This window comes from Bos taurus, chromosome 1 (genome assembly GCF_002263795.3).
Source record: "Bos taurus isolate L1 Dominette 01449 registration number 42190680 breed Hereford chromosome 1, ARS-UCD2.0, whole genome shotgun sequence".
NCBI lineage: Eukaryota > Metazoa > Chordata > Mammalia > Artiodactyla > Bovidae > Bos > Bos taurus.
The window spans coordinates 112,610,354-112,637,349 of NC_037328.1; positions in this window are offsets into that span (position 1 = coordinate 112,610,354).

Consider the following 26,996-nt stretch of genomic DNA (forward strand, 5'->3'; position numbering starts at 1 on the left):
TTTCTGAATGCCAATTCCTAAATAAAACCAACTGCTCATTGCTACAAGATACTTTTTAATGTAAAAAATCTTTTCAAGTATAGTGATTGGGGAATATTACTTAAAAAGTTTGTTCAATGTACATTAATGCATTGTAACTTTCAAAACTGGGCCAGGAAAATTAAAGAAATTTCACTAGGGAAAAATTGATGTAATTGAAAGCTTCAGACATATTAAACTGTGTGGTCTGCCATGTTTTTACTTCTATCAAACTAATTTTATTTGTATAGACAAGTTATTTGGAGAAGGAAATGGCAACCCACTCTAGTATTCTTGCCTAGAGAATCCCATGGTCAGAGGAGCCTGGTGGGCTGCTGTCCATAGGGTCGCACGGAGCCAGACACGACTGAAGCGATTTAGCATGCATGCATGCATTGGAGAAGGAAATGGCAACCCACTCCAGTATTCTTGCCTGGAGAATCCTGGGGACAGGGGAGCCTGGTGGGCTGCCGTCTATGGGGTCACACAGAGTTTGACACGACTGAAGTGACTTAGTGGCAGCAGCAGCAGACCAGTTATTGTCCCTTCCCCTAGTCCACCTGTGATATCTGTTGGTTTTGGGTAGAGGTGGCAGTTACATTCCAAAGGGAAAATAATCTCTTCCTGTTCTCTCTGGTTGTGCTCATTTCTGGCTGCTTCTGGAGCTGGGTAGGAAGGCAAATCCCAAAGAGGTGTTTTTGCTGGGGTTGCCTGACATCACAAAGATAAGGAATAGGTTCAGTGTCATTCTTGCCAAATTGAGTCAGTATCTGGGTATTAAAATAGCTGAAGGTAATGGAGCCTATTCTCAGTTTGTTAAGCTGATGGTATTGCTTCCTACTCATCTGAAACTCAATGAGTTTCTTTCTGCTAAGGAATTCAGGGCCAGATTAATTTCTCCAAGAACTCTTTGAAGTAGGAGTTAATATAAAAGTAAAAAAGATTTCTCCATAAAGTACAATTTTTCTCCTCCTCCAGTATCTTCAGTAAATTGCTAGGGCACCATTTCACATTCTAGCAAGAAATTAATACTCCTATAAAGTGCCTCAGAGCAAAAGGGTCAGGTTAGTGCTCTTCATTTACTGGAATGTTCATCTTCCCTCTAGCCTTATCCCAGGCCTGGACAAAGCTCTCAACTCTGAGTTGTCCACTCTCTTACTGAAAGCCTTCAATTTTCTCGATTATTTCTTCTCCTGAAACCCTTAACACATATATTTCTTGAACTTTTAACTCAGCTTCTGCCATGCTATGCTAACACTGTGCCTACACTGGCCTCCCCTGTCCTCTTTTCCCTCTGTGTGTCTAGTAAACAAAGCATCTTTTCTTCTCTTTTCATCTCTCTACCGTTTCTTCCTTGATTATTTTTATCCATTCCCATTATCTCAGCTATGATCTCATGACAGACAACTACCAAATTGATGTCAGTCTGTCCAGTGTATTTCCTGAGTGGTAGACCCAACTTTCTTTCCATCTGCAGGAAACTCCACATACCCATGCTCTTATGAACCCATACATTTTATAGAATTACCATTGTCCCAGGTCACCTAGGCTTTACACATTCAAGTGACCTTTAATGACTTCTTTATTACTAACCATACAATAGGTTTCCAAATCCTAATGTTTTTACCTCTATAGGATCTGCTGTATTCTTCCCCTATACCCTATTCCAAAGCTAACATTAACCAGCATGAATGCTCTTACTTTTTCTGAATTATTATACTAACATTTTAACTATTATTCTTACAAATGCACAATTTCATCTTTTCTTTATGCCAATTTATTGTTCACTATACTCTCTGGTAGATTGTTTTAAATAGAAGCTCAGATTATTTCACTCCTCAACTGTTCAAAAACTTTCAATAATTCCCTACTGCTGTAGACTTCTGCAGTCTAAAATGTTACTCATGCTACACTAAATTTATTAAAACTTGTTAAGTGTGTGGTGGGCCAATTAGAATGGGAAAGGTGTTTATAAGTACAGAGACTTCAAGCAAAGTAGTTGATAACACCAATGATACTGTATCAGACACGCTTATGGTACCCAAGTTTTGGGGGGGCATTATTTTGGCTTCAACAACTTTATTAATGTTTAATTGACATATATTTAAGTGTACAACTTGATACATTTTGGCATATGTACATATCAATGGAAGAATCATTGCAAGATAACAAATTTATCCGTCACTCTCCAAAAATTCCTTCTGCCCCTTGATAATCTTTCTCTCCTGCCCCTCCTCTACCTTTCTCTTATCCTCAGGCAACATTTAATTGGCTCTCTGTCACTATATGATAGTTTTCACTTTCTAGAATTTATGTAAATATAATCACATATATATGTATATTTATTAATATGTAGTTAGTTACTTAGATTTATAAAAGTATACTCTTTTTTTGCCTGGCTTTTTCACTTAAAATAGTTATTCATCCATTTAATAGCAAAAGTCTGGTTTTTTTTTTTTAATTGTTGAGTGGTGTCATCGTATGGATACACCACAGCTTGCTTAGCCATTAGTCCTTGTGCTGTTTCCCATTTAGGCTACTACAAATAAAACTGCTATGAAAATTAATGTGCAAGTCTTTGTACAAGCATAGGAGCATATGCTTTCATTTCTCTTGGATAAATACCTAGGAGTGCAATGATTGGATATGGTAGGCATGTTTAACTTTTCAGCAAACTGCCAAACTGTTTTCCAAAGTGGCTGTAGCTTTCTTTCTTTTCACCAGTAATGTATAAGGGTTCTGTTTGGTCCACATCCTTGCCAACACTGGCATGGTCAATCTTTTAATTTTAGCCATTGGGTCAGATACATAGTAATGCCTCATTGTGATTTCAATGTATATATTTTTTAATTACTAGTGACTTTGAATCTTTCCATGTGCCTGTTTTTTTATCCTTATATCTTGCTTGTTAAAGTGTCTATTAAAAAACAATTTAAAAAACTTTCAATAAGGTAAGTAATATTCAATTGATACTCAGATATGCCAAACTCACTAACATAATATACAAATGTGGCTAGCAGAAAGCAGTTGTATAGCATAGGGAACTCAGCTCAGTGCTCAGAGATGACCTAGAGGGGTGGGATGGGAGTGGATGGGAGGGAGGCTCAAAGGTGGGAGATATATATATATATATATATATATATATATATATATATATACACACACACACACACTTATAGCCGACTCATGTTGTTGTACAAGCAGAAACCAACACAACATTGTAAAGCAATTTTCCTCCAAATACACACACATGCACACAAATGACTGAAATTTGGGAAAAGCTGCTTTAATATTTATCCTAATTACTTTAAAACTATGCTACCCAAGAAATGAGAGTTTACATGGGGGTGCCTTCACTATTGGCAACCGGTAAGCAAGGAGAGATGAACAAACAAATTTAGGGTGCCCAACCTTGGGACCAATCATAACAGCTCATAATATTTATTTATAGGAAATAGGAAATATCAGAAAATGCGAAGAAGACAATAATCATCTGTGTTCGTTTGTGCTATCATTTCCTTTCAGTGCACATCCTGTACTCTCTTTCTATGTCCATATGGATTATTTTGGGGCTTCCTTGATGACTCAGTGGTAAAGAACCTGCCTCCCAATGCAGGAGACGCAGGTTCAATCCCTGAGTTGCGAAGACCCCCTGGAGAAGGAAATGGCAACCCACTCTAGTATTCTTGCCTGGGAAATCCCATGGATAGAGGAACCTGGTGGGCTACAGTCTATGGAGTCTCAAAGAGTCAGACACAGCTTAGCTACTAAACAACAACATGTTATTTTATAAATAAGATTGTGTCATTATTTTATATATTTCTTTAAGAAATAAATACTGGAAAAGGTTTATTTTCTGTCATTACATAGTCTTTGAAAGTTGATTTTTGAAACAGAGTACTTAAACTGTGAGCCTCAGTTTCACTTCTACAAAGTGAGAGGTGGACTATATGATATCTAGAACACTTTCCTGCTCTAACACTCCTTGATTCATTAGGTGAATCAGCTAGAAGCTCTTGAGTGGCTTAAAAATATCAGTCCCTCCTTATTCATCCTGGAAGGCACTATACATATGGAGCTGTCCATGTAAAAGTAGCTCCATATACAGCAGTGACAGTAATTAGGAACATCAGTGCATATCAGTACAATTTGGGTTCATATTTAAAGCTACTGTTCTTTTACAACCACAGTGTCTTATTATGTATGGAAAGCTTCTTCTAGTTAATCTCTGACCTCTCACTTCACCTCAGCTTTGGTTGCTCTGGACAATGACTGCCTGTTTATTTAAGGCACCTCCTAGTGCTCTACAAGGTAGATTGTGTTTATGTCATATAGCTCATATTTTAAGTTAGATAATACAAAACTCACCCTGATGAAAGAATGCCTAAAGTGGTCAATTAAAAAAAAAAGAATTCACACAGATTGTCTTTGAAGAAACTGCCAAACACTACTTTACTGGGCTTAATAATGTTCCCACTCCAAATTCATGTCTTTTTGGAACCTCAGACTAAGAATTTATTTGGAAATAAGGTCATTGCAGTTATAATTCATTAAGATGTGGCCCTATTGGAGTGCATGCATGCTGAGTCATTCGGTTGTGTCCGTCTCTGCTACCCCATGGACCATAGCCCTCCAGGCTCCTCTGTCTAGGGGACTTCCCAGGCAAGAATACTAGAGTAGGTAGTCATTTCCTTCTCCAGGGGATCATCCCAATCCAGGGATTGAACCTGTATTTCCTGTGTCTCTTACACTGTAGGTGGATTCCTTACCACTGAGCCATCTGGGAAGTCTTGAAATAGAGTGAGTCTTAATTTAGTATGCCTGATGTCTTTGAAGAGAAAAGACTCAGAGCAGAGTCACGCAGGGAGAAGGTGACCATGCAACAGTCAAGGCAAGGGTTAGAGTGGTGCTTCTACAAGCCAAGGAATGCCAAGGGTTGCTACCAACAAGTACCAGAAGCTAGAAGAGGCAAGAATGAATTCTCCCTTACAGACTTTACAGGGAGCCTGGCCCTATTTACACTTGGCTTTTGAATTTCTAGCTTCTAGAGCAGTGACACAATAAATTTCATGATTGTTTTAAGCAGCCAATGGTGGTACTTTGTTAAAAATGTCCTTGGGAGACTAGGACTAGGTATCCTAGTCCAGATACCTAGAAGCTCACTGAGTACACTGAAGGGAAAGATTTTCTAAGTAAAGGTGCCAGCATGTTCAAAGGCAAAGGAATAGAAGAGTCCTATTAACACAATTGAGTTATAATTCAACATGCTATGTGTGGTTAAATGAATAATAAATACAACCAGTGATGTTCCTTATCATGCTGTACAATTGAGCATATGCCACAGGAAGAACACGAGAAATGAGACACAGACTTTAGCCTGTTTTTTGTTTTTTTTTAAGCTGGTCACCATGCCTCTCATCTGGAGAAGGCAATGGCAAGCCACTCCAGTACTCTTGCCTGGAAAATCCCATGGATGGAGGAGCCTGGTGAGCTACAGTCCATGCGGTCGCCACGAGTCGGTCGCGACTGAGCGACTTTACTTTCACTTTTCACTTTCACACAATGGAGAAGGAAATGGTAACCCACTCCAGTGTTCTTGCCTGGAGAATCCCAGGGACAGCAGAGCCTGGTGGGCTGCTGTCTATGGGGTCGCACAGAGTCGGACATGACTGAAGCGACTTAGCAGCAGCAGCAGCACGCCTCTCATTGAGTATTTTGAAAATTGGAGGGTTAATACAGTTGTTAAATATAGTTTTTAAAAAAGCACCATGGCCCCAAACACTTCATCTGGTACTCAACTGAAGAAACAGTTCTATTCCAATATGAACTAAAATTGGATATCTTAATTACTCAGAGATCATTAATAAGTTTCCAGTTTAGCAACTTTCTAATGGTTTACAAGAGTAATTTTGGCTCTACCTAGTTTTTGTCTATCACTGGACTGATCTACAGTGAAGATTCTACTTCACTGTAAAAGGTTATAAAATGACAAGTTTTCTGTTTCTATTCTCCTCAGAATTGGAGGGCAGGGTGTAGGTCATTAACAGTAAGCAATTATTATTTTCTTCTTTATCAGGTCAATGAAGTATTGAGAAAGTTTACAAAGCTATTTTTCACAGTTTGTTCTTGTATGATCCTTTTAAGGATACTACAAACTGCCATATATATTAAATAGCTACATATATTTACCCACATTTGTATAGCATATGAACATATATATGCATCTGTGTGCATGTGTACAGTGGGGAAGCTGAGATGGGAGAAATTAAGGAATTTTCTGAAGTTCATTGATTAATAATGATAAAATCTAGCATATTAATTTAAGTATTCTAACTTCAAATTTAGCATCTTTCCCACTTGAGTTTGATGACTAATTATATATACATGATTTTCAAGCAAAGAGGTTCTCAACCAGGAATTTTTTGTTTTCTAGACAATATTTGACAATTTCTAGAGACATTTTTAGTTGTCCCACTGAGGGGATACTGCTGGCATCTGATGAACAGAGGTCAAGATAACCTCTGAAAATTTTACTATATATAGGATATTTTCTCAGAGAAAGTTATTCAGTCCAAAATGTCAAGAGCTAAGGTTGAAAACTGTGATCTAGCATAATGGCTAATAATAAATATCTTTATTAAATATTTATCAGATACCAAGCATTGTGCTAAATAAATCATTTCTAAACAATGGTTTCTTTATCCTCAAGATATTCTTGATTTAGTACATAGTGTTATGAATACCATTTTACAAATGAGGAAACTAAAGGTTGGAGAAATTAATCTGTCCCAGCAAATGATGGGCTACAAGTCAAGCATGGGTGTTTTTGTTGCAAAAGACTCTGCGTTTAACTGCTACATTCTGTCTCATTGACAGAAAGGTCATCATATGACACTGTGTGATTCTAAATAATTTTTGTTAAATATTATTTTATAGTTTGGTTGCCTTTGCATGATAACAACTATTGCATCTTTTATAAGATGATGATATGGTATAAAATTTGCTGAGATCAGTTGGCATAACAAAATCAATCACATAATTAACACAGGATCCAGTTATTTTGCCTTAAAAATAAATATTTCTTCCTGAATTATATCTTGAAAAGCTAGAAATACAATTTTTAAATCCTTTTTTACCTCTTTTAAGATAAAATTTATAAAGTAATTCTATGATCAGCAACTTCTTTTTAGCTATATCATGGTTAAGAAATTTAAAAAAAAGGACCAGAAGACCTTATGAGTTTGAATTAGAAAGAATTGGCTTATCTATAATAGCAGACTAAATGCGCTCAGTCACTTTAGTTGTGTCCCATTCTTTGTGACCCTATTGACTGTAGCCTGCCAGGCTCGTCTGTCCATGGGATTCTCCAGGCAAGAATCCTGGAGTAGGTTGCCATGCCCTCCTCCAAAAGTGAAAGTCACTCAGTCATGTCCGACTCTTTGCGACCCCACGGACTATGCAGTCCATGGAATTCTCCAAGCCAGAATACTGGAGTGGGTAGCCTTTCCCTTCTTCAGGTGATCTTCCCAACCCAGGGATAGAACCCAGGTCTCCTGCATTGCACGTGGATTCTTTACACTGAGCTATCAGGGAGGATCTTCCCAACCCATGTCTCCTGTGTCTCCTATATTGCAGGCAAATTCTTTACCCACTGAGCCACCTAGGAAGCCCCAGCAGACTGTGTAATTCAGAGCAAAATTTCTATTGTGAACAACAGAAAAAGCAAGGAAGATAATATAATAAAATAGTGGGACATCAAAGGGTCAAAATCCAGGAGAAAAAGATCACCTAGGAAGTGAGCCCTCAGTTTGGAGCACTGTTCCTCCAGGGTCATACGCTCATATTTGAAGAGATGTCTGAGAGCCTGAGATGAAGCAGTGCTTTTCACAGTTTTGCACAACTAGATTTAAAAAAAAAAACAAAAAACAAAAATTGAGTATAGCACCAGCCAATAGAAAACAAATGAAACAGTAAATGTCTCACTGCTTTGAGTTGAGACTGCACTTTAAGAATTAAAGTGTTTGAAAATAACCTGTTTCTTCTAGGAACTGAAGTTCAGTGTAAAACACATCTATCCCTTAAATTGAATTAAGGTAACCCAGCATTGTTAGCCCCTCACCAGTAAAGAAACCTGTTTCAGTATTCTTGCCTGGAAAATTCCATGGACAGAGGATCCTGGTGGGCCCTCTGAGTCACAAAGAGTCACAGGGGGTCACAAAGAGTCAGACACAGCTGAGCATGCATACACCAGTAAAGAAGCAAATCTAAATCCTCCATGGTTTAGAAAAATTATTTCAAAAAATAATATTACACTATGCTTAGAATTGTTCCACAGTTTTTAATACACAATTTTTAGCACTCAGTCAAAAATAAACAGGCACATGAGCAAAAGAGAGAAAGGAAACAAAACATTGGATAAACAATATACAAGAGAAGTGACTGAGAAGTAATGGACACTGATATTATCAAAAATAGATTTTAAAATAATTCAGTTCAGTTCAGTTCAGTTCGGTGGCTCATTCATGTCCGACTCTTTGCAACCCCATGAATCACAGCACGCCAGGCCTCCCTGTCCATCACCAACTCCCGGAGTTCACTGAGACTCACGTCCATCGAGTCAGTGATGCCATCCAGCCGTCTCATCCTCTGTTGTCCCCTCCTCCTCCTGCCCCCAATCCCTCCCAGCATCAGAGTCTTTTCCAATGAGTCAACTCTTTGCATGAGGTGGCCAAAGTACTGGAGTTTCAGCTTTAGCATCATTCCTTCCAAAGAAATCCCAGGGCTGATCTCCTTCAGAATGGACTGCTTGGATCTCCTTGCAGTCCAAGGGACTCTCAAGAGTCTTCTTCAACACCACACTTCAAAAGCATCAATTCTTCAAAATAATTATGATTATTATGATCCAAGACATAAAAGCCAAGCTTGAATACTTTTTCATATAGCTGGAAACTTAAAAAAAAAAAGAACTAAATTTGAAGATAAATATAGGATTATTTACCTTGAATCTAAATCAGAAAAACAAATCAAAAGAAAACAAAAATTACCCAGAACAAAACACTAGGAAACAAAGGGGTGGACAATAAAGAAAAGAAGGTAAAAGGCAGGAGGATACAGAATACATTGAGAAGATCTGACATACTTGTAACTGAAGTCCCAGAGGAAGAGAGAAAGTAGGGTAGAAACATTGTTTGGAGATAGTGCCTAAGAATTTTCCAAAACTGATAAAAGGTATCAATCAACTAATTCAGAAAGCTGAAGCTAAATTTAAAAAGAAATAAATATGAAAGGAATGGTTTCAGTGAGCCCAGAGTCCTGTATCTTCCTATACACAGAAAAGATAAGTCCTCGAGGTCAGTAGATGTCCAATATGTCTTATGGGGAAGAGCAGAGAAACACTCCAGAGGGAATGAAAAGGCTATGCCAAAGTGGAAACAGTGCTTAAATGTGGGTGTGTCTGATGGTGAAAGTAAAGTTGGATGCTGGAAAGAACAATATTGCAGAAGAACCTGGGATGTTAGATCCATAAATCAAGGTAAACTGGAAACAACAAGCAGGAAATGGCAAGACTGAACATTAAACTCTTAGGAATCAGTGAACTAAAATGGACAGGAATGGGTAAATTTAATTCAGATGACCGTTACATCTACTACTGAGGGCAAGAATCCCTTTGAAGAAATGGGGTAGTCTTCATAGTCAACAAGAGAGTCCAAAATACAGTACTTGGGTGCAATCTCAAAAACAACAGAATGACCTTGCTTCATTTCCAAGGTAAACCATTCAACATCATAGTGATCAAAGTCTATGCCACAACCACTGATGCCGAAGAAGCTGAACTCAAATGGTTCTATGAAGATCTACAAGAACTTCTGGAACTAACATCAAAAAAAGGTGTCCTTTTCACCACAGGGGATTGGAATACAGAAGTAGCAAGAGATACCTGGAGTAACAGGCAAGTTTGGCATTGGAGTACAAAATGAAGCAGGGCAAAGACTAACAGAGTTTTGTCAAGAAAACACACTGATCATAGCAAACACACTCTTCCAACAACACCAAAAATGACACTACACATGGACATCACCAGATGGTCAATACCACTTCCCTGGTGGCTCATATGGTATATCATCTGCAGGCAATGCAGGAGACCTGGGTTTGATCCCTGGGTCAGGAAGATCCCCTGGATAAGGGAATGGCTGCCCACTGCAATATTCTTGCATGGAGAATGCCATGAATAGAGGAGCCTGGCAGACTACAGTTCATGGGGTGTCAAAGAGTCAGACACAACTGAGCAGCTAACACTTTTTCACAAATACTTTGGCTTTGGAATACAAAATGAAGTAGGGCAAAGGCTAACAGAGTTTTGCCAAGATAACATACTGGTCATAGCAAACATCCTCTTCCAACAACGTAAGAGATGACTCTACAAATGGATGTCACCAGATGGTCAATACCGAAATCAGATTGATCATATTTTTTGTACCCAAATATAGAGAAGCTCTATATAGTCAGCAAAAAGTGAGCTGACTGTGGCTTAGATCAATGGCTCCTTATTGCAAAATTTTGGCTTCAAATGAAGAAAGTAGGGGAAACCACTAGGCCATTAAGGTAGGACATAAATCAAATCTCTTAGGATTATACAGTGAGAGTGATGAATAGATTCAAGGGATTAGATCTGGTAGACAGAATGACTTAAGAACTATTGATGGAAGTTCATAATGTTGTACAAGAGGTGGTGATCAAAGCCATTTCAAACAAAAAGAAATTGTGGTTATCTGAGAAGTCTTTACAAATAGGTGAGAAAAGCAAAGAAGTACAAGGGAAAGGAGAAAAGGAAAGATATACTAAGCTGAATGCACAAAGCCTTTGGGCTTCTCTGGTGGCTCAGACTATAAAGAATCTTGTCTGCAATTCAGGAGATCCAGGTTCCATTCCTGGGTTGGGAAGAGCCCCTGGAGAAGGGAATGGCTACCCACTCCAGTATTCTTGTCTGGAGAATTCCATAAACAGAGGAGACTCACAGAACAGACTCACAAAGAGTTTGACATGACTAAGTGACTAACACTTTCTTAAATGAACAATACAAAGAAACAGAGGAAAGCAACAAAATGGGGGAAAACTAGGGATCTCTTCAAGAAAATTGGAGATACCAAGGAAACATTTCAGGCAAAGATAGGTACAAATAAAGGACAGAAATAGCAAGGACCTAACAGAAGCAGAAGAGATTAAGAAGAGGTGGCAAGAATACACAGAACTATACAAAAAAGGTCTTAATGACCCATATAATCACAATAGACAGAGAAGGCAATGGCACCCCACTCCAGTACTTTTGCCTAGAAAATCCCATGGATGGAGGAGCCTGGTAGGCTGCAGTCCATGGGGTCGCACAGAGTCGGACACGACTGAAGTGACTTAGCAGCAACCACAATAGGGTGGTCACTCACCTAGAGCCAGACATCCTTTAGTGTGAAGTCAAGTGGGCCTTAGGAAGCATTACTATGAAAAAGTTAGTGGAGGTGATGGAATCCCAGTTGAGCTATTTCAAATCATAAAAGGTGATGCTATGAAAGTGCTGCACTCAATATGCCAGCAAATTTGGAAAACTCAGCAGTGGCCACAGGACTGGAAAATGTCAGTTTTCATTTCAATCCCAAAGAAAGGTAATGCCAAAGAATGTTCAAACTACCATACAATTGTGCTCATTGGACATGCTAGCAAGGTAATGCTTCAAGCTAAGCTTCAATAGTACATGAACTGAGAACTTCCAGATTTATAACCTGGGTTTAGAAATGGCAGAAGAACCAGAGATCAAATTGCCAACATTTGCATCATAGAAAAAGCAGGGGAATTTCAAAAAGCATTTACTTCTGTTTCGTTGGCTATGTGAAAGACTTTGACTGCATGGATCACAACAAATGGTGGAAAATTCTTAAAGAGATTGGAATACCAGATTATTTTACCTATCTCCTGAGAAACCTGTATGTGTGTCAAGAAACAACAGTTGGAACCAGATATGGAACAAGTGACTAGTTCAAAATTGGGAAAGAAGTATGTCTGGGCTGTATATTGTCACCCTGCTTGTTTACCATATATAATAGAGAGAACATCATGAAAAATGCCAGGCTGGATGAATCTCAGTCTGGAATCAAGATTGCTGGGAGAAATATCAACAACCTCAGATACTCAGATACCACTGTAATGTTAAAAAGTGAAGAGGAAATAAAGATCCTCTTGATGAGGATAAAAGAGGAGAGTAAAAAATTTGGCTTAAAACTCAATGTTCAAAAAACTTAAGATCATGGCAGCTGGTCCCATCTCTACATGGCAAATACATTGGGGAAAAAATGGAAACAGTGACAGATTTTATTTTCTTGTACTCCAAAATCACTGCAGATGGTAAGTGTAGCCATGAAATTAAAAGACACTTGCTCCTTGGAAGGGAAGTTTTCACAAACCTAGACAGCATTTTAAAAAGGAGAGACATCACTTTGCCAACAAAGGTACATATAGTCAAAGCTATGGTTTTTCCCAGTAGCCATGTAGGTTAGAGTTGGACCACAAAGAAGGCTGAGTATAGGAGACACAGGTTCCATCCCTGTGTCAGGAAGATGCCCTGGAGAAGGAAATGCAACCTACTCCTGTATTCTTGCCCGGGAAATCCCATGAACAGAGGAGCCTTGGGGGCTATCATCCATGGGGTCACAAATGAGTCAGACATGACTTCACAACTAAACAACAATATCATAATAACCATGTTGAGGGCTAAAGTCAAGGAGATAAATCCCAAAAGCAGTTAACAGAGAAGCAGTGGGGGTTGGAGAAACAGAATTTACCTTTAGTTTTGTCAGTATTGTTAACTGTTTCTCTAAAGTTTCATTTCTGCTCTGATTTCTTCTCAGATGCCTGGTTACTTTAAATTGAGTGTCGGAGATTGTATACAAAAATTCTGTGATATAGCTCCAAGCCTGTAAGTATATTACCTTCCTCCATAAATATTTATGTTCATTTCTTACAGGTAACTAGGGACAAACACTCTGGAACTCAAAGAACTAACAATTAGGGTAATAGCTGAATTTTCAACATGAAGAATGGAAACCCAAAGGCAATGGAAAGATAGTCTTTAAAGTTTTGAACGAATTTTGTTGTTGCTTAGTCACTAAGTCATACCCAGCTCTTTTGCAACCTGTAGCCTGGACTTTAGCCTGCTAAGCTCCTCTCTCTGTCCATGGGATTTCTCAGGCAAGAATACTGGGGTGGATTGTCATTTCCTTCTCCAGGGAGTTTTCTCAACCTAGAGATTGAATCTATCTCTCCTGCTTGGCAAGGATATTCTTTGCACTGAGTCACCAAGGAAGCCTTTTTGAAAGAATAGTTTCTTCAAAAAAGAAGATAAATTAAAGGCATGCATGCTTTCCAGGTTGCTTCAGTCATGTCCAACTCTTTATGACCCTATAGACTGTAGCCTGCTAGGTTCCTCTGTCCTTGGGATTCTCCAGGCAAGAATACTGGAGTGGGTTGTCGTACCCTCCTCTAGAGGATCTTCCTAACCCAGGGATCAAATCTGCATCTCTTATGTCTCCTGTACTGGCTGGTGAGTTCTTTATCACTAGCAGCACATGAAAAGCCCCTAAACTAAAGGTATTTGTTACCAAAAGATCCATATTTTGCCTATGGAATAGGATGCAGGTGAAAGTTCAAAAAGGCTGGAAGGAATGATGAGCAAGATGAAGGTAAATAGGTAAATCTATATAAATGTTAAGTGTTTGAAAATTAACTCTAGAAAAAAATTACAATATATGACAAGGATGCCAACTACCACCATTTAAATTTAAAACATGAAAGAAAATATTGTAACTAAGGCAATTAGTCAGAATGAAGAAAGAAAGTGTTACAAGTTTTAGAAAGGAACAAATGTAACTGTTGTTATTCTCAAATGTAATGTACCTAGAAAATCTAAAAGAACCTATAGATAAATTGTTAGAATTAATAGATGTGCTTATTAAGGATAAAATATATAAAAAGCAAATACAAAAAATCAAGTGCATTTCTATATACCTGTAACAAATACAAGTTTATAATTGTGATATTCTGATTTTTTTAGTAAGAAATACATATTTGATCTTTGTTTCTATCTGGCACAGAACTATGGAAACCCTCAGAATTTCCAAAGTGATGCGCATAATAAAGGTGTCTTTGTTAATGAGGTGACTTTTGGAAAGTCCCTAGTCATCTAAGGGTGGGAGTTGGTTGCCTGAGAAACCAACTGATGTTGGAATTTTCAGTCCCACTTCTATCCCTGGCCTCTGGGAAAGGGAGAGGGGCTGGAAATTGAGTTTAATAACCGAGGACCAAAGATTTCATTGATCATGCCTAGGTAATGAGGTCTCTATAAAAACTCAAAGTGTCAGGGTTTGGAGAGCTTCTGGGTTGGTAAACACATGGAGATTTGGGGACAGCGGTGCTCAGAGAAGGCATTGACGCTCCTCATCCTTTCTTCATACCTTGCCCTGGTGGACCTCTCCCATTGGGCTCTTCCTGAATTATACCCTTTTATGATAAACCCGGTTTGATCCCCGAGTCAGGAAGATCCCCTGGAGAAGGGAATGGCTACTCACTCCAGTATTCTTGCCTGCGGAATTTTATAGGCAGAGGAGCCTGGCAGGCCACAGTCCATGGGGTTGCAAACAGGCATGACTGAGCAACTAGCACTTTCACCTTCTTTTTCACTTTTCATAATAAATCAATAACCTTGTGAGTAAACTGGTTTCCTGAGTTCTGTGAATCGCTCTTGGTTAACTGAAACCAAACAGGGGGTCGTGGGAAACTGACTGATAGCCAATTTGTTAGTAGCTCAGGCAATAATCGGGACTTGCTATTAGCACCTGAAATGGAGAGCAGTTTTGTAGAACTGAACTCTTAACCATGGAATCTGGTGCTATCTGCAGGTATATGTGTCAGAATTGAGTTAAATTTACAGACACATAGCTGATGCCAGGGAACTATTTGGGAAAAAAAAAACAAAAAACACACTTCAAAAATATTATCAGGATCTTAGTAATAAATGGTTGCTATGGTAAGAGTCCCCTCCATGACTTCTTAACTCAGAACAAAGTTGAATAAAGAATGTGTGATACTTTTTATTTGTATGGCTGGCACATGTAGCCTTTTAATATGTTACATGGCAATTATCCTTTTGTAAATATAAGGCATACCTTAGACCAGTTCTAAAACATTCAGGTTTATCTTTAGCCATCCTTGCACCCAAGTCCCCTTCCCAACTCACCCTCATTGAGAAAGTTCTGTTCTTTCTCAACGTCATCAGGACCTCAGGACATTCCTTCCATTACAACCATCAGTTTCTATCTGCTCTCTGGGAAGGATCTGAGGATCTAAAATCTTGACATATTAGGTCTGGGAAAAGTCTTAGGTTATTCTTGTTCAACCCCTTACATTTTACAAGGGAATAAACTGAAGACAAAAAAGGCCAATATACTTGCTCTAAACCACCTGCTCTATGGGAAAGATGCCTTAGTAAACCATCATGACCATAGGCATTTCAATGAACAGATTAAGAATGCTTCCAGCTATAAAGAAGGATCTTTAATAGCATGGTTTCAGCTTTTCCCTAGCCCAAAGGGACATTTGCCGATCAGAAGCAGTTTTACATATACAAAACTACATTCTTTTGCTGCAACTCTCAGGACATTGATTTTCCCTCAGTTTCCCAAAGATCAAGAATGAAGGTCTATTCTTGACGTCAATAACCTCTGACCAAGCGACCTAAAGCAATTTTAGGTGGCGTATAGTTACCTTCTACCCTTATCCTTATCAGTCAAGAGAGTGATCAACTGAGCAACAACTCCTGCTTTCAGACTCTGGATCTAGTTGCCCCTTAGCCAAATCCATTCAACAACCTCTTTACTGAATTTTCATATTATTAATTTTTTTTCATTTTGTTTTCCTCTGTTCACTATATTTTTATTAATAATGGTAACTGTTGCTTCTTTAATATATGGTTTATTCTGTTCTCTGAGAATGATTACATCAAATTGCTTTCCGATTGAATGAACACATAAAATTTTAAATTACTTAAAATTTAAGAATTGCATAAATTGTCTTTATACTCTTGAGTTTTTTCAATTTTCTTAAAAAAAAACCCCTCTTTTTGTCATGATATATATTTGTTTTCTTCTTCAAACTTTATATACTTTTGAGTTAAACTTGCTAGCAATTTATCTCAGATGGTGGCATCTTCATTCAAAAATGAAGTAGGGGTGTAACTTCTGTTTTCTATGAAAGGCAAACAGTGTAATGGTCGATAGCTTGTCTCCTAGAATCAAGTTACTCGACCTGCATTCCAGTTCTACAATTTATTAACTGTGAAATCTTGAAGTTATTTAGCATCTCTGTGTCTAAGTTTTCTTATTGACAAAGTTTTAATATGCATCTATCTCATAAGCATTTTGTGAGAGTTAAATGTGTTTATATTCCTAGGACCCTTAAATAATGCTTATTATATAGTAAAAGCTCCTTTTCGGTATTAGCTGTTGAGAATTGGAATGTTTTCTGCCATATCAATAAACAAGGATGTGACAGTCATCAGTGATTCTAGGTCTCCAGTGTAAGTTCCTGAGCGCTAAGGGTGCTCAGGGAGGAGAAAAATACCTGTGGTCTAATAGCCATCAGATTGCAGTCATTCCCTGTGGTGAGCCCAAGGAAGCTCAGGATAACGCAGGTTACAGGCCTCAGGATAGCTGAGGTCCATATGAAAGGAATGATTTCAGTGAACTCGGACTCTTGCATCTTCCCATACATAGAAAAGCACTAAATTCCTTAACTTAGGATATCTGGTTTCCTTTAACTAACAATCATCTTTTGATATTCAGACTACCTGCCCTTTGTTGCAAAACTTCTACATAACCTGACTCCTCCCCTCGCATCCTCAGAGTAGTTTTCTCAGGGTCACTTGAGATACTGTTTCCCAGGCTTGAAGTCCTAAAAAATCCCACCAAATAAAATATAACTCAACTTTTAGGGTGTGAATATTTTTTAAGTTGACACTATTATAATATCATTCTCTAGCCATGTTTTGATATCAATATGCTAACTTCACAAAATATCCTTGGAAGTGATCCTTCTTTTTCTAGATCTGGAAACACTTTAAAAAGCAGCAGAATTATTTATTCCTTGAAGATTTAAAATAACTCAGTTATGAAATCATTCGGAACCTGTATCCGTTGGAGAGGGTAGTGCTTTGACAAATGCGTATTTTCTTCCTCTTCTTGGAGTAATTTTGGAAATTGGTGTTTTACTGGAAAATTACACTATGTACAAAATATCAAGATGCTTTAAATATATCAATATTGAGTTTTATTTTCAATCTTTTTCCTGTTGAGGTTTAAACAATTGTGGTTCACATTTGTGGCATTTTCAGAGTCAGGGTACAGTTTCATTTACCAACTTATTCATTGTGTGTTTGTTTTCCATTCATTTCTGGTGTCAATTTTAAAATTATTTTCTTTTCCTGGGTTTTAATTTTCTAACTTATTAAGTGAAATATTTAGTTTGGTTTTTGGCACAAATGCTGGATAACGGCTTTAAAAGTGTGAAGAAATGGCTAAGAGATGTTTCTTCTATTTTTCTAATTTTAGCATGATCTATTTACATGTTCTTTGTTATGATTACATTCCCATTCATTAGTTTATTTATTCATTCTTAAGTATTATTTAGAACTAGACATTGTCCGTGGTGCTGGCAGTGGGTGTAGGGCAGTGAACAATAAAATGGACCACTGTCATTGACAAGAAAAAAATCCAGTGGTTAAATGTCCTTTAAGAAGAAAGAGATGCTCTTTCTCTTTCTTGGGGTCTGAACTGAAAGACTTCTACCATGTAACATTTTGAGTCAATCATGATCAGGCATCTTTATTAAAAGTCTTGACAATTTTAACTTAGCATAAATGTATTAATACTATTGTTATTATTTATAGGGGTTCATAAAAGCTTTTTGTTTTTAAGTCAACTACCTCCTAACATATTTTAAAAGATATGGTAACTAAGTAAGTTAGTTGGTAGTTAAGTAAACTTGACTTCTGCTTTCTGGGGAAAGACAGTGAAAAAAGTTATATATTAGATCCTTCTTTGTCCAAAAATAAAACAGTTAAAAGTAAGTTTCAAACAGTGACAACTATAGAAATGAATGAAGGAAAATTTTAGTATGGCAGCAGGAGTACAACAAATAGATATAAAACCAAGCTGGTTCAAAATTGGGAAAGAAGCATGTCGAGGCTGTATATTGTCACCCTGCTTATTTAAATTATATGCACTGTGAAAGTGAAAGTGAAGTTGCTCAGTCATGTCCGACTCTTTGCGACCCCATTGACTGTAGCCTACCAGGCTCCTCAGTCCATGGAATTTTCCAGGCAAGAGTACTGGAGTGGGTTGCCATTTCCATCTCCAGGGGATCTTCCCAACCCAGGGATCGAACTCGGTCTCCCACATTGCAGGCAGACGCTTTACCATCTGAGCCACCAGGGAAGACTGTACATCATGCGAAATGCCAGGCTGGATGAAGCAAAAGCTGGAGTCAAGATTGCCAGGAGAAATATCAATAACCTCAGATATGCAGATGACACCACCCTTATGGCAGAGTGAAGAAAAACTAAAGAGCCTTTTGATGAAGGTGAAAGAGGAGAGTGAAAAAGCTGGTTTAAAACTCAACAGTCAAAAAACGAAGATCATGGCATCCAGTCCCATCATCCAGTTCCATCACTTCATGGCAAGCAGATGGGGAAACAATGGAGACAATGACAGACTTTATTTTCTTGGGCTCCAAAATCACTGCAGATGGTGACTGCAGCCATGCAATTTAAAGACTCTTGCTCCTTGGAAGAAAAGCTATGACACATCTAGATAGCATATTAAAAAGTGGAGACATTGCTGACAAAGGTCTGTCTAGTCAAAGCTATGGTTTTCCCAGTAATCATGCATGGATGTGAGAGTTGGACCATAAAGAAGGCTGAGTGACAGAGAGTTGATGCTTTTAAACTGTGGTGTTGGAGAAGACTCTTCAGAGTCCCTTGGACTGCAAGGAGATCCAACCAGTCCATTCTAAAGGAAATCCACCCTGAATATTCATTGGAAGTACTGATGCTGAAGCTGAAGCTCCAATACTTTGGCCACCTGATGAGAAGAGCCAACTTATTAGAAAAGACCCAGATGCTGGGAAGGATTGAAGGCAGGAGGAGAAGGGAACAACAGAGAATGAGATGGTTGGATAGCATCACCAGTTCAATGGACGTGAGTTTGAGCAAGCTCTGGGAGTTGGTGATGGACAGGCAAGTCTGGCGTGCTGCAGTCCATGGGGTCCCAAAGAGTCAGACAAGACTGAGCAACTGACCTGAACTGAACTGAAAGGCAGAATACAATAGGCATTGTGGACTTCATTCATCCTGTAAGCAGTCGGGGGAAAGAAAATGAATTACATCCTTAAAAAGATCACTGATCTCTACCCTTTCACTCTTCACCTCCCCTCCCATGCAAGAATATTGGAGTGGACTGCCATTCCCTTCTCCAGGGGATCTTCCCACCCAAGGGATCGAACCTGGGTCTCCTGCATTGCAGGCAAATTCTTTACTGTCTGAGTCACAAAGGAATCTTGAGAGTAGGCCTATGCAAAAAAATAAATAAATAAAAATTCCAAAAACCTGTGTCCTGGCTAGGAGCAGGGAACTAAGGCACCGAAATTTTAGAAAAGACAATTTTTGTAATTTTTTCTCACAAAATGTACATTTAGAAAAATGCATACATCATAAATGCATAAATCAGAAAAATGCATTAGTGTACATCCCAATGAATTTTCACAAAATTAAGACATTCATGCAATCACACCAAGAACAGAGTATCCCTAGTGACTTAGGCATCTTTCTGGGCTCCCTTCTAGTTATTTCCTACTTCTCCCAAGAGTGACTATTATTTAACTTCTAACCGCATAGATTAATTCTGTCTGCTTTTGAATTTATATATTTGGAGGATTTATGTAATAAATTCTTTTTTAGTGTGATTGACATGCCATAAAAAGTATCATAATCTGGGCAGCTTAAATGACAGAAATTTAATTTCTCATAGTTCTGGAGGCCAGAAGACCTAGATCAAGGCCCCAGCATATTCAGCTTGTGGCAGGAGCTCTCTTCTTGGCTTGCAGGTGGCTATCTTCTTGCTATGTGCTCACAAGACAGAGACAGAGAGAAAGTTCGAGCAAGCAAGATCCCCAGTGTCTTTTCTCTTAAGAACACTAATGTTATCTAATTGTGGCCCCATTTTTGACCTTATTTAACCTTAATTATCTCTTAAAGGTTCTATGGGCTTCATAGGTGGCTCAGAGGTAAAGAATCTGCTTGTCAATTCAGGAGACTCAGGTTCGAGCCCTGGGGCAGGAAAATCTCCTGGAGAAGGAAATGGCAACTCACTCCAGTATTCTTGCCTGGAAAATCTCATGGACAGAGGAGCCTGGTGGGCTACAGTCAATGGGGTCACAAAAGAGTTGGACATCATTTAGCGACTAAACAATAACAAAATGACTCTATCTCCAAACACGTCATATTGGGGGTTAAGATGTCAATATATGAATTTTGCATCAACACATTCAATCCATCAGATTTCTCTCTATTTTGCTCATCATTATCTTTGTGAGATTCATCCATGTTGTTGCACGTAGTTTTAGTTTGTTTATTCTTTTTGAAAGTGAAAGTGAAAGTCTTTCAGTCGTGTACGACTCTGAGACCCCATGGACTATACATTCCATGGAATTCTCCAGGCCAGAATACAGGAATGGGTAGCCTTTCCCTTCTCCAGGGGATCTTCCCAACCCAGGGATCGAACCTCGGTCTCCCACATTGCAGGCAGATTCTTTCCCAGCTGAGCTGCAACGGAAGCTTCTGTGTGGTATTCCACTGTGTGAACGTATCACCATTTATAGTTGAGACATTCTTAAGCAGGTCCCAGTTTACAACTGATATGAATCTTCTGTGTGTTTTTTAGTGAAAATGTGAATACACTTCTGTTTGGTATATATCTAGAAGTTGAATTTCTGGGTCATGAAGTATACATATGATCAGGTTTAATAGGTGCTAACAAACAATTTCCCATGATGGTTGAACTAATTAATATCAACAATCTACGATATTTCTGATTATTCCAGATTCTTGCCAACTCAGTCATTTTCAATTTAGCTATATGTTTATTGGCCATTTAGATATCCTCTTTTATGGAGGTACTCAATGAAGCCTTGAGTCCATTTTCTTATATAGTGAATTTCTAACAAAATGATGTGAGAGGGAACATAGGCTAGGTCATCTACCTATAGTTGTCCAAAGCTGGACTTAACTCTTTCAATTCATGCATAATTAGGAAAATGAGGAAGAAAAACATTGGGTCTTAGCACCATGGAAGGAAGACAAGAAGAATGTATCAAAGTTATTTAGGACCAAAAGAAGGTTTTGATGAAACAACATAAATGAGTAATAAAGACAAAAAGAAGTGATAGGAAAGCTACATAAAAATTGCTACAATAAAAACCATTAAAGAAAAGAATATAGTGTAAAAAATCCCAATAGATGAAATACCTCATATTAAAAAGGGCAAAGAAATAAAAGTAAATTCCACACTGTATTAGTGTCCTGGGGCTGTCATAGCACATTACCACAATCCGGATGACTCGAAACAATGGAAATGTATTCTCTTATAATGCTAGATGAATAGTTTCTGGTCATTGCTGGAAATCCTTGGCAGTCTTCTCTGTATCTAGACTGGTGAAACCAGAAAACAAGTTCTGTGCATGCTCAGTTGTGTCCACTTCTTTGTGTCCCCCTGGACTGTAGCCTGTCAGGCTCTTTTGTCTGTGGAATTTTCCAGGCAAGAATACTGGAGTGGGTTGCCATATCCTACTCTAGGGGTATCTTCCTTACCCAACGATCAAACCCATGTCTCCTGTGTCTTCTGCATTAGCAGGCAGGTTCTTTATCATTGAGGCACCTGTGAAGCCAGAAAGCAAGTTATCCACTTCCAAAATATAATTGTGGGACAGGCATAGGATAAACATTCTTATTCTCATAGGGAGGCACTGGAAGGAATAAAGGGATCACTGATCCCAGGCAAATCTGAAATCCAGTTGGACAAATTCCATTAAGTTCAAAGTCTGAGAATAATCATCTAAGATTTGATGCTCTGTCCTCTGGGTCTATATCAGTTGGTTTACCCTTTCAGCCTGTGGCAATGGTTCTATTTTTTTCTGGTCTCTGCCTTTACATCTATCTGCAGCTTTCCCCTGGATTCATTTTTTTTTTTTTTTTTGACAATTAGTACACTTTTACAGCCAAGCAGCTTTGTCAGTTCACTTTTTGTTTGCATAGTCCCAGAAGTCTGACAGTCTTCCTTCATTTTGTCCCACCATTATCTCTTTCAGTCCAGGCTGGCAATGTTTCTGCTAGTATAACAGTTTCAAAACCCATGTTGGTCTCCCACACAATTCATAGTAATCTGTGCCATCAGACAAGAAAGTCCTCCATAGACCTTTCTTTGATAACCCTATATCTGTTCTTGGCTTTTGTTGACATGGTTGATTTGATTCACATGTTATTAATATATACCTAATCTCTTTAGCAAGGGTTTGTCCAGAATGCTTGATTCCCTCTCTAGAGCATGCCTTCTGTATAGACTGAGAATTTTCCAAATTATCAAACTCTGGTTCCTTATTGTTGAACAGTTCCTTCTTCAGTTTATCTCTTTCCTCTCACATTTTACTATAAACAGCAAGGAGGAACTAGGTGAAACCTTTCATACTTTTCTTGGAAGTATCCTCAGCTAAATATTCAAGTTCTTAACTTAGAAGTTTTGTTTTCCACCAAACTATAGAACACATCTCAGCCAAAGTTTCTTTGCTTTCTAAGGACAATTTTTCTGCCATTTGACAATAATTATCCTTCATTTATTTCTGAGATTTCACCAAAAGCATCTTTTATGTTCATTGTTGTTGTTCAGTCGCTGTCATGTCTGACTCGTTGACATGGACCATGGTCTGTAGCACGCCAGGCTTCCCTGTCCTTCACCATCTCCCAGAGTTTGCTCAAATTCATGTTCACTGAGTCAATGATGCTAGCCAACCATCTCATCCTCTGTTGCCCTTTTCCTCTTCCCCTCAATCATTTCCAGCTTCAGGATCTTTTCCAACGAGTTGGCTCTTTGTATCTGGTGGCCAAAGTATTGGAGCTTCAGCTTCAGCATCAGCCCTTCCAATGAATGTTCAGGACTGATTTCCTTTAGGATAGACTGGTTGGATCTCTCTGCTGTCCTAGGGACTCTCAAGAGGCTTCTCCAGCACAATAATTGGAAAGCATCAATAATTTGGCATTCAGCTTCTGTTATAGTTTAACTCTTATATCCATACATGATGAGTAGAAAAACCACAGCTTTGACTTCAGCAAAGTAATGTCTCTACTTTTTAATACACTGTTTATTTTGTCATAGCTTTTCTTCCAAGGAGCAAGCGTCTTAATTTCATGGCTGCAGTCACTGTCCACAGGGATTTTGGAGCCCAAGAAAGTAAAACCTGTCACTGTTTCCACTTTTCCCCATCTATTTGCCATGGAGTGATGGGACCAGGTGCCATGATCTTAGTTTTTTGAATGTTGAGCTTTAAGTCAGCTTTTTCACTCTCCTCATTCATATTTCTACCCATATTCTGTTCATAATGATATGTGTATTTGCTAAGATTTTTTTCTCCATCATGCTCCTAACTTCCATCTGAGTCCTCATCAGAATTACCTTTCACATACATATTTCTACTAATCATCTCTTCAAAGCAATCTAGACTTTTTCCAAGAAGTGCCTCAAAATTCTTCCAGCCTCTACCCATTTCTCAATTCTAAAGCCATTTCCACATATTTAGATATTTCTTACTGTAGCACCTCACTTTCTAGTACCAACATAAGGTGTAGATCCCTAGTGTTGCCATAACTAGTTATTACAAGCTAAGTAGCTTGAAAAAACACAGGTGTATTATTCTCATACCTCAGGAGGCCAGGAGTACAAAATCAGCAAGGTCAGTTCTTTCTGGAGTTTGAGGGAGAAACTCTCCCATACTTTTTTCCTAATTTCCAGTGACTGTTGGCAATCCTTGGCATTCCTTGGTTCATAGAAGCACTCATTACTCCTACTCTGTATCCATTCTCACATGGCCTTCATGGCTTTCATCTCTGGGTCTCTCTGTCCTTTTCTGTCTTAAATGAAAGCAACCTCATAGGGTTTAGGACCCACTCTAATCCAGCATGATCTTATCTCAACTATTAGATTAATACACCGGCAAAGACCCTATTTCCAAATGAAGTCATATTCTGAGGTTTTGGATAAATATGAATTTTTTTGGGGGGCAGACACTATTCAACCTATGACAGATACATAGGAGATTTGACCACAGGGAGATCAAGAAAAGCATGAATTCATGAATAAAAAATAAATAATGAAGTAACAGAAAAGATGAAATGTGAGATTTCAGGACTAGGGAAACAAACTGAGGGTGTGTAATACAAAAGTCATGAATAAATTAGAATTAGTAAGGATTAGAATAGACATGTTAAAGACAGACTTTTTTGGAAAAGTTTGGGATAATCACAGTGATTACATATAAAAGAGATAAGGAGATTAAAGTAATTAAAGGGCACGTGATATATATAAAGAACAAAAATAAATTCCACACAAAGATCTTCAGCATCTATGAATAAGATAAACTAAATACTGAAATAGAAAAAAGTACTCAAAGATAGAATAATGAGTATTTTTATAAGAGGAAGGGAAGAACTGAAACTACAGATTAAAGTGTTCACCATGTTCTAGGAAAAACGAATGCAAGGTATTCATTATCAAGGGATGTTCTGCAGAATATACTAAAATTCAAGGCCAAAGAATTCTGTAAGGATGTAGGTTTTAAAAGTCTGCATTCAGGACATTGCAAGCTTTCTCTGATTTTACCCCAAGGCAATTTCTATTGAGCTCTGAGGAAAGAGTTAATAAAAAAATTTTTACAAGTCTTTTTAAATAAGCACAAAGGCAAGGAGTATAAAACCAATGCAACAATCTCAAGAAATATTCTCACTGTAGTCCATGTCTCCCTATGATTATAACGAAAACAACAACTCTGAACAACAAACAAACAAAAATGTTCTGAATTGTTCAAGAACTCCAAAAAGAAACAAAACCAATTAAATGTTGGAGAGTAAAAACTGAGTGAAATAATTCACATGGGGTGACTTCCCATTTATTCATGAATTTATCTTTCCTCTGTGACGCTATGCATGTACAGGTTTGACCTCAACCAACACATAGCAAGGTCTTCCAAAGGGAACTGAGATTTAAACCACATGTACAAACTCAGCTTTAACCCAAAAATATGCCCTTCTGGAACAATGCCTACACAGGAACAACCCACACAAAAGCTTAAAAAGAGCTGAGTTGAAAACTGGACTACTCAAAACAGTCTTGTACTAACACATGAACTTTAAATGCATGGACCAGACCTAAAACAGATTAGCAAAGTCTCAGAAAACTTCACAGAGGTTTGAATTACCATTCATAAATATAAAACAGATCTTACTGCTTAAATCATATTGGTTTCTCTAGAGGATCACAATAGGACTCAGTCTACACAACATACCTTTTGTAATATCCAGGATACAATAGAAAATTACTCTACATACACAGAACCAAGAATATATGTCTAACTCTCAGAAAAAAAAAAAAAAAAGGACAAGGAACAGCTGTTGTTGTAGCCACGCGTTCCGTGAAACAAACTCACTCAGAAGGACAATGCAGAGAGTGGAGTGCAGTTTATTACACCAGTGGGCCTAAGGTAGAGTCTCTTAGCGAAGGACCCCGACCAGCATTTGTGAAAATCTTTTATACCACATGTGTACATGTCTGAACCCACCACTCCAAATTCCTTGAGACTTACATAAACCAAGGAGAATACAATCCCAATAACCCCATCACTCACGTGTTGTGCTCTTATGCTCAAACAGTCAAACAATTAGCCAGTAATCAATAAACCCGAGGTTACACTCCGATAGATACAGAAAAATTTATGGCCTGTCTGGAGGAAGGGGTGATTCGTGTATGTTTTCTCTTAGGCGATGAGTAACCTAGATACGATCTTCAAGGTTCCCCTGTCCGGAGGGGGTCTTATCCTTCTGTTGTTATTTTCATAGGCACTAAACACAGAGTTCAGAGTCCATTGGAAAGGTGGCAGAGCATGATCAGCATGAACTAGCCTAAGATGCAGTCCAGGCCCTATGAATTCCTTCTTCACTGTCATCCCTGAGATACACCTAGGTGTTGGAATCATAGCTATTATATAGCTGTACAACATGATGTAGAAACCCTCAACTGAAAAAAAAAAAAAAATGGAATGAGTAAAAGTCTCATGTGACTAGTAGAGAATATAAAAAAGAAGCACAAGAAAATTTTAGAAGTGATAAATATAATAAATTAAAACAAAACTCTTACTGATAGGCTCACAAGTGGAATGGAAATAACAGAGGAACAGTTTAGTTTTTCAGTAAAATTGAAGGTAAGTCAATACAAAGTTATCCAATTTAAAAATAAAGAGAAAAAAGATTAAAAATATTTTTTTAAACTGTCATCTCTCAGGAACCAATGAGATACCTCAAAAAGTCTAACATACATGAATAGACTCCCAGAGAGTCAGTGCAAGAGATACAGAGGCACAAAAATAGTTAAAGAAAATAATAGCTGAAAATCTTAAAATTTGGTGAAAAACATAGATTCATTTATTCAAGAAGATTAGCAAACCCCAAACAGGATAAACTTGAAAAATACCATGGAAAACAAGGGAAGTAAGAAAATACTTTGGACTGAATTATAATTCAAAGATAACATATCAAAGTTTATGAAATAAAGCTAAAGCTGTAATGAGAG